We start from the raw sequence: 9,952 nt of genomic DNA on the forward strand, positions 1-9,952 counted from the left end.
TCCTATCCTGTGTGATACTGACTGCTGAGCAGTGTATCTAATCCTATCCTGTGTGATACTGACTGCTGAGCCGTGTATCTAATCCTATCCTGTGTGATACTGTCTGCTGAGCTGTGTATCTAATCCTATCCTGTGTGATACTGACTGCTGAGCCGTGTATCTAATCCTATCCTGTGTGATACTGTCTGCTGAGCCGTGTATCTAATCCTATCCTGTGTGGTACTGTCTGCTGAGCCATGTATCTAATCCTATCCTGTGTGATACTGTCTGCTGAGCCATGTATCTAATCCTATCCTGTGTGGTACTGTCTGCTGAGCCATGTATCTAATCCTATCCTGTGTGGTACTGTCTGCTGAGCCATGTATCTAATCCTATCCTGTGTGATGCTGTCTGCTGAGCCATGTATCTAATCCTATCCTGTGTGATGCTGTCTGCTGAGCCATGTATCTAATCCTATCCTGTGTGGTACTGACTGCTGAGCCGTGTATCTAATCCTATCCTGTGTGATACTGTCTGCTGAGCCGTGTATCTAATCCTATCCTGTGTGATTCTGTCTGCTGAGACGTGTATCTAATCCTATTCTTTGTGATTCTGTCTGCAGAGCCATGTATCTAATCCTATCCTGTGTGATACTGTCTGCTGAGATGTGTATCTAATCCTATCCTGTGTGATTCTGTCTGCAAAGCCATGTATCTAATCCTATCCTGTTTGATACTGTCTGCTGAGCCCTGTATCTAATCCCATCCTATGTGATTCTGTCTGCAGAGCCATGTATCTAATCCTATCCTGTGTGGTACTGACTGCTGAGCTGTGTATCTAATCCTATCCTGTGTGATACTGTCTGCTGAGCCGTGTATCTAATCCTGTGTGATACTGACTGCTGAGCTGTGTATCTAATCCTATACTGTGTGATACTGACTGCTGAGCTTTGTATCTAATCCTGTCCTGTGTGATTCTGTCTGCAAAGCCATGTATCTAATCCTATCCTGTGTGATACTGTCTGCTGAGACGTGTATCTAATCCTATTCTGTGTGATTCTGTCTGCAGAGCCATGTATCTAATCCTATCCTGTGTGATACTGTCTGCTGAGACGTGTATCTAATCCTATCCTGTGTGATTCTGTCTGCAAAACCATGTATCTAATCCTATCCTGTTTGATACTGTCTGCTGAGCCCTGTATCTAATCCCATCCTATGTGATTCTGTCTGCAGAGCCATATATCTAATCCTATCCTGTGTGATACTGTCTGCTGAGCTGTGTATCTAATCCTGTCATGTGTGATACTGACTGCTGACCCGTGTATCTAATCCTATCCTGTGTGATACCGTCTACTGAGCTGTGTATCTAATCCTGTCCTGTGTGATACTGTCTGCTGACCCGTGTATCTAATCCTATCCTGTGTGATACTGTCTTCTGAGCTGTGTATCTAATCCTATCCTGTGTGATTCTGACTGCTGAGCTGTGTATCTAATCCTATCCTGTGGGATACTGTCTGCTGAGCCGTGTATCTAATCCTATCCTGAGTGATACTGTCTGCTGAGCCATGTATCTAATTGTGGCGCCCCTGAGGCTCAGTTGCCACAGAGGTACTGCACCTCCTCCTGAGGTGTGGTGCCCCACCATCCAGGTAAGGTGGAATCTCCTAACCACACTCCAACACCTGCACCCAACACCACAAAGTAGTGTAGCAAAGCACCTTCGGCGGCTCCCTGCTTGGAGAATAGCAAAGCACCCGTTGGTGGCTCCCTGCTTGGAACACGAAACGTGCTGGGAGGTGGGTGGAGTTAGACTACATTTCAAGGAGCGGGAAGAGTTTAAGCCAGTCAGTCAGTAGTTGGTTGGAGAGAGAAGAAGATCCCTAGAGAGAGGGATAGATGGATGGAAGTGCTGCAGCAGATCCCAGTGACCTGGGTCTGCTGGCACGGGAAAGGGAGAAAGAGAGCAACATAGACTGAAAGCTTGACTCTCCATAGAAAGAAAGGATTAGTACGGAATGCGAGGAGTAAAAGGGAACAGAGGACGTGGGTGAGAAGAGCACCCTTCCTAGAAGTTCTGAGCGCAAGGCCGGGGCCCGGTCCCCGAGGTTGTATGGATACTAATGGTCCTGCAGCAGACACCGGAGGAATAGAAGTAGTGACCACTTTATTCCCACACAAGACTTGGGGGCACAACAGCAACTGGATAGTGAGCCGGGACTCAGGAGTAAGGAGTCCCCGAAGCAGGCTACAGCTGTCTGCCGTACAAGTAGAGTTCATAAGAACATCGGACAGGAGGAACTCCAGTGTAACTCAGTACTAGGAGTACTTAATCTAAAGGCGCTATAAGAGATGTTCAGAAAGGCACATGTTGGCGGAGTGCTGGAAAGGAGTATTCCATCTGGCCTGGGGGTTGACTGAGCCCCTAACCCGGAGGACACGGCACGGAAGCGGGCACCTGTTTGTACAACAGACTGTGAGTAAAGCTTTGGAACTACATGCCCTGGTGTCCTCCACTTATTCCAGCGTCAACCTGCCCGGCACTGTTACATTCCCTGCGCCCGACACTACACCACCTAAGTGTCACCATATCTACTCTGCCCTGGGACTACAGTCCTGCCTGTGGAGGGCTATACCATCACTGCTGCACCACACCATCTGTCCCAGAGGATCTGTCTGCAGCGTCGGCCTAACATCTACATTGCCGAACACCACAGGTGGCGTCACGACTTATTCATTCACACTGAACATTTACAATGGGCGCCCAGGGCCACGGGCTGGGCCACAGCTACCATGACAACTCCCATTGAGATCCACCGGGCCCGGTACCGAGTACCCCAAAGCACTGGGTGTGAGGGCGTCCCATAATCCTATCCTGTGTGCACACTGTCTGCTAGACTGTCTATCTAATTCTATCCTGTGTGATACTGTCTGCTGAGCTGTGTATCTAATCCTTTCCTGTGTGACACTGTCTGCTAAGTCGTGTATCTAATCCTGTCCTGTGTGATACTGACTGCTGAGCCATGTATCTACTCCTATCCTGTGTGATACTGTCTGCTGAGCCGTGTATCTAATCCTATCCTGTGTGATACTGTCTGCTGAGCCATGTATCTAATCCTATCCTGTGTGATACTGTCTGCTGAGCCGTGTATCTAACCCTATCCTGTGTGATACTGTATGCTGAATGGTGTATCTAATCCTATCCTGTGTGATACTGTCTGCTTAGCCATGTATCTAATCCTATCCTGTGTGATACTGACTGCTGAGCCATGTATCTAATCCTATCCTGTGTGATACTGACTGCTGAGCCGTGTATCTAATCCTATCCTGTGTGATACTGACTGCTGAGCTGTGTATCTAATCCTATCCTGTGTGATACTGTCTGCTGAGCGATGTATCTAATCCTATCCTGAGTGACACTGTCTGCTAAGCCGTGTATCTACTCCTATCCTGTGTGATATTGTCTGCTGAGCCATGTATCTAACCCTATCCTGTGTGATACTGACTGCTGAGCTGTGTATCTAATCACATCCTGTGTGATACCATCTGCTGAGCCATGTATCTAATCCTATCTTGTGTGATACTATCTGCTGAGCCATGTATCTTGTCCAAACCTGTGTGATACTGTCTGCTGAGCCGTGTATCTAATCCCATCCTGTGTGATACTGGCTGCTGAGCCGTGTATCTAATCCTATCCTGTGTGATACTGTCTGCTGAGCCATGTATCTAATTCTATCCTGTGTGATACTGTGTGCTGAGCAGTGCATCTAATCCTATCCTGCTTGATTCTATCTGCTGAGCTATGTATCTAATCCTATCCTGTGTGATACTGTCTACTGAGCTGTGTATCCAATCCTATCCTGTGTGATACTGTTCGCTGAGCTGTGTATAAAATCTTATACTGTGTGATGCCGTGTATCTAATCCTACCCTGTGTGATACTGTCTGCTGAGCCATGTATCTAATCCTATCCTGTGTGATACTGTCTGCTGAGCTGTGTATCTAACCCTATTCTGTGTGATACTGTGTGCTGAGCTATGTATTTAATCCTATCCTGTGTGATACTGACTGCTGAGCTGTGTATCTAATCCTATCCTATGTGACACTGACTGCTGAGCCGTGTATCTAATCCTATCCTGTGTGATACTGTCTGCTGAGCTGTGTATCTAATCCTATCCTGTGTAATATTGTCTGCTGAGATGTGTATCTAATCCTATCCTGTGTGATACTGTCTGCTGAGCCGTGTATCTAATTCTATCCTGTGTGATACTGTCTACTGAGCTGTGTATCTAATCCTATGTGATATTGTCTGCTGAGATGTGTATCTAATCCTATCCTGTGTGATTTTGTCTGCTGAGCCATGTATCTAATCCTATCCTGTGTGTTACTGTCTGCTGAGCTGTGTATCTAATCCTATCCTGTGTAATACTGTGTGCTGAGCTATGTATCTAATCCTATCCTGTGTGATACTGTCTGCTGAGCCGTGTATCTAATCCTATCCTATGTGATACTGTGTGCTGAGCTATGTATCTAATCCTATCCTGTGTGATACTGTCTGCTGAGCCGTGTATCTAATTCTATCCTGTGTGATACTATGTGCTGAGCTATGTATCTAATCCTATCCTGTGTGATACTGCCTGCTGAGCCGTGTATCTAATCCTATCCTGTGTGATACTGTCTGCTGAGCCATGTATCTAATCCTATCCTGTGGGATACTGTCTGCTGAGCTGTGTATCTAATCCTATCCTGTGTGATACTGTGTGCTGAGCTATGTATCTAATCCTATCCTGTGTGATATTGTCTGCTGAGACAGCACACAAAAACACAAAAAGAGAAAAGGAGACCTAATTAATTGTTAAAAATATTGTTGGTGCTTAGATCAAACATTATCTGGACATATATTGAGGGACAGTCGCAAATTTTACTCAAAACAACACACAAATGAATCATATACGACCATAAGTCTCATTAAAAATAATTTTTAATTATATTAATATATCATGATATGTATCAAAAATATCTTAAAATATAAAAAATATTAAAAATCAGGTATCAATGTATATATATACACTTACTGAATATATAGAAATAAAGGCAGTACCATCAGGTGAATAACATCCATATCACATACTAGTGCAAATCATAATTACATCCAATGAAAATGTGTGCAATAAAAGCCTCAATATATAATAAAGTGCATATAAAAAGTTCAATAAATGCATTAATGAAACTTCACAGCGCAAGCAAAATGTGTAATTGTGGTTATTAACCTCTTACACGAGGTGTCAGTGTATCTATCCACATACTAGAAGAGGGGGGAAAAGAAAATGTCCTTATAAAGAGCGTGTGTGAATATACCAAATAAAGCAGTGCAAATAAAAGTGAAACAACCTGTGATGACAGTGTTAACTTACAGTGAGTACTGCTTGAACTGCTCCTGGTCACCTGGAATAGGACGCCCTGCCCCAACGCGCGTTTCCGCGCTAAGCCTTCATCAGACATAATCTTTTCCTGTATCACACCATCTGCTGAGCCGTGTATCTAATCCTATCCTGTGTGATACTGTCTGCTGAGCCGTGTATCTAATCCTATCCTGTGTGATACTGTCTGTTGAGCCATGTATCTAATCCTATCATGAGTGATACTGACTGCTGAGCCGTGTATCTAATCCTAACCTGTGTGATAATGGCTACTGAGCCATGTATCTAATCCTATCCTGTGTGATATTATCTCCTGAGCCGCGTATCTAATCCTATCCTGTGTGACTGTCTGCTGACCTGTGTATCTAATCCTATCCTGTGTGATACTGACTGCTGAGCTGTGTATCTAATCCTATCCTGCGTGATACTGACTGCTGAGCTGTGTATCTAATCCTATCCTGCGTGATACTGACTGCTGAGCCGTGTATCTAATCCTATCCTGTGTGATACTGTCTGCTGAGAAGTGTATCTAATCCTATCTTGTGTGATACTGTCTGCTGAGCTGTGTATCCAATCCTATCCGGTGTGAAACTGTGTTCTGAGCTGTGTATCTAATCCTATCCTGTGTGATATTGACTGCTGAGCTGTGTATCTAATCCTATCCTGTTTGATACAGTATGCTGAGTCGTGTATCTAATCCTTTCTTGTGTGATACTGTCTGCTGAGCCGTGTATCTAACCCTATTCTGTATGATACTGTCTGCTGAGCCGTGTGTCTAATCCTCTCCTGTGTGATACTGTCTGCAGAGCCGTGTATCTAATCCTCTCCTGTGTGATACTGTCTGCTGAGCCGTTTATCTAATCCTATCCTGTGTGATACTGACTGCTGAGCCGTGTATCTAATCCTATCCTGTGTGATACTGACTGCTGAGCCGTGTATCTAATCCTATCCTTTGTGATACTGACTGCTGAGCCGTGTATCTAATCCTATCCTGTGTGATACTGTCTGCTGAGCTGTGTATCTAATCCTCTCCTGTGTGATGCTGTCTGCTGAGCCGTGTATCTAATCCTATCCTGTGTGATACTGACTGCTGAGCTGTGTATCTAATCCTATCCTGTGTGATACTGTCTGCTGAGCCGTGTATCTAATCCTATCTTGCGTGCTACTGGAGCGCCCCCAGGGTCTTTGCCAGGTCGGTGGGGTACTCGGAGCCGGGCCCGGTGGATTTCAATGGGAGTTGTCACGGTAGCTGTGACCCGGTCCGTGGCCCTGGGCGTCCAATGTAAAAGGGGCATGTTGAGTGTGTGGATGATGATTAAAGTTTATTAGTGAATGATTCATGACGCCACCTGTGGTGTTCGTCAATGAAGATGTTAAGCCGACGCTGCAGACAGCTCCTCTGGGTCAGATGATGTGGTGCAGCAATTGTGTTGTGGCCCTCCACAGGTAGGGCAGTAGTCCCAGGGCAGTGTAGGTGAAGAGATAGGGAGGAGACGAAGATGGTGCGGTGTCAGGCACAGCGATGTAGCAGTGCTGAGTGTGTTGGCGCAAGAATGAGTGGAGGACACCAGGGCGTGTAGTTCCAAAGCTTTACTCATAGTCTGTGATGCATACAGGTGCCCGCCTTGGTGCAGTGTCCTCCGGGTCAGGGGCTCAGCCAACCACCAGGCAAGATGAAGTACTCCGTTCCAACACTCCGCCAACATATATGCCTTTTCTGAACGTCTCCCTTTTGCACCTATAGTGAAGTACTCTCAGTACTGAGTTACACTGGAGTTCCTCCTGTCAGATGTTCCTATGAACTCTACTTTGTACGGCAGACAGCTGTAGCCTGCTTCGGGGACTCCTTGCTACCAAGTCCCGGCTCACTATCGTTGCTGTTGTGCCCCCAAGTCTTGTGTGGGAATAAAGTGGTGACAACTTCTATTCCTCCGGTGTCTGCTACAGGACCATTAGTATCCGCACAACCTCGGGGACCGGACCCCGGCCTTGTGCTGTGAACTTTGGAAGGGTTCTGCTCTAACCCTGATCCTTAGCCCTCCTCTCCTCACATTCTGTACTAATCCTTCCTTCTTATGGAGAGAGTCAGGCTTCTCATCAATGTCTCTTTCCTGTGCCAGCGGATCCAGGTCACTGAGGTCGGCTGCAGCACTTCCTTCATCCATCCCACTCAGGGGATATTCACTCCTCCACTGACTCTGTCAGACTGACTAAATTCTAAACTCTTCCCGCTCTTTTGGTGCAGACTAAACTCCACCCACCTCCCAGCACGCTTCGTGTTCCAAGCAGGGAGCCACCAAAGGGTGCTTTTCTACACTACTATTGTCACGTCACCGTCAGACTCGGGGCCTGCTGTTCCGCCCTCAGCCACTAGGAGGCGACGGACTGTCACTCCGCTCTCGGGCTCGGGGCCTGCTGTCCAGGCCTCGGCTACCAGGAGGCGCCGGACTGACATGTCATCGTCGAATTCAGGGCCTGCTGTTCCGCCCTCAGCCACTGTGAGGCACCGTGGCTCGCGCCCGAGTAATGGCGGCAACAGTGAAAGGGCTTCTGCGCAGGCGTCTAGTGGACTCAGACTCCGCTCCTCTGTCAGTCATGAAGGGGTTGGTGCATCGTCATCAGGTCTGGTCCTGGGGGCGGTCCTGATGACATCATCAGCCCGGGAGCCTGTGAGGGATGACCTGATCCCTCAAATACCTTTGGACTGCTCTTGCAAGCCCCGGATATATTCTTGGTTCCCCTGCGTGTTACTGTGTGAATTGCTGTTGACTGACTCTGACTTTTGCCTGGACTTATGACCCTGCTTCTGCCTAACGATTCTGTACCTCTGCGACTCTCCTGGTTTATGACACTGACTTCGGCCTGGATTCTGACTCTGCTTCTGCCTAACGATTCTGTACCTCTGCGACTCTCCTGGTTTATGACTCTGACTTTGGCCTGGATTCTGACTCTGCTTCTGCCTAACGATTCTGTACCTCTGCGACTCTCCTGGTTTATGACTCTGACTTTGGCCTGGATTCTGACTCTGCTTCTGCCTAACGATTCTGTACCTCTGCTACTCTCCTGGTTTATGACACTGACTTCGGCCTGGATTCTGACTCTGCTTCTGCCTAACGATTCTGTACCTCTGCGACTCTCCTGGTTATGACTCTGACTTCGGCCTGGATTCTGACTCTGCTTCTGCCTAACGATTCTGTACCTCTGCGACTCTCCTGGTTTATGACTCTGACTTCGGCCTGGATTCTGACTCTGCTTCTGCCTAACGATTCTGTACCTCTGCGACTCTCCAGGTTTATGACTCTGACTTCGGCCTGGATTCTGACTCTGCTTCTGCCTAACGATTCTGTACCTCTGCTGCCCTCCTGGTTTATGACTCTGACTTTGGCCTGGATTCTGACTCTGCTTCTGCCTAACGATTCTGTACCTCTGCGACTCTCCTGGTTTATGACTCTGACTTTGGCCTGGATTCTGACTCTGCTTCTGCCTAATGATTCTGTACCTCTGCTGCCCTCCTGGTTTATGACTCTGACTTCGGCCTGGATTCTGACTCTGCTTCTGCCTAACGATTCTGTACCTCTGCGACTCTCCTGGTTTATGACTCTGACTTTTGCCTGGACTTATGACCCTGCTTCTGCCTAATGATTCTGTACCGCTGCGACTCTCCTGGTTTATGACTCTGGCTTCGGCCTGGAATCTGACTCTGCTACTGTCTACTGTTTTTGTACCGTTGCTGCCTGACTGGTTTAGTCTCGGATATCATTGCCTTTGTGTCCTGTGTTGGAACACCTTTCTGGCGACCGTCCTGCTCTGGTCATTGCTCCTATTCAGACAGCACCTCCTGGGCTCTGCTATAAATCCAGATCCCTGTATAGGGGTAAAGGGTATCAGTGTTTCTCGGGGTGCTGTCTGGCTGCAGTCCAGACCGCAGGCAGACGTCACATTATATCCGGCCCAAAAAAATAAAACTGCTCTTGTGTCTATACTTAACACATATAAAAGCAGTTTTCCTTACCTTTTTTTTTTCTTCCTCCTGACTGAGCGGATTCCTGGCCCAAACACCTGTTACCTTGCACAGCCTGGAAGGTCACTCTCAGGCTCAAGCATGCTGCAGCCTGGAAGCTTCAAAGAAAATGCTGGCTGTTGGAAATCCACATTCCTGGAGCATCGCCCCCTGGACAGCGCTGGGGGTCAGGTATTGCCCGCAAAAGCGGCCAAACTGTTGTTACCAGTTTCCCTTTCTTTTGCTAAGAAACCTCTGTGTGTGAAGGCTTATGTGGATTGTGGTGCTGCCGGCAACCTTATGGATTTTTTATTTGCTAAGAGTCTGGGTGTACCTCTGCTAAAGCTTAAAGTGCCTATTCAGACTATTACAATTAATGGTACATCTATATTCCAGGGAGGCGTGGAATTCATTACTGACGAAATTTCTATGTCAGTGGGGACATTACATAACGAACAAATGTCATTTTTTGTTATACACAATTTATCAGATCCTGTTGTGTTAGGCATGCCATGGTTGCACCAGCATAATCCAGTTATTGACTGGCGCATAGGTGAT

Source organism: Dendrobates tinctorius, unplaced genomic scaffold, assembly GCF_039654945.1.
Source record: "Dendrobates tinctorius isolate UK_male_01 unplaced genomic scaffold, ASM3965494v1 ptg000019l, whole genome shotgun sequence".
NCBI lineage: Eukaryota > Metazoa > Chordata > Amphibia > Anura > Dendrobatidae > Dendrobates > Dendrobates tinctorius.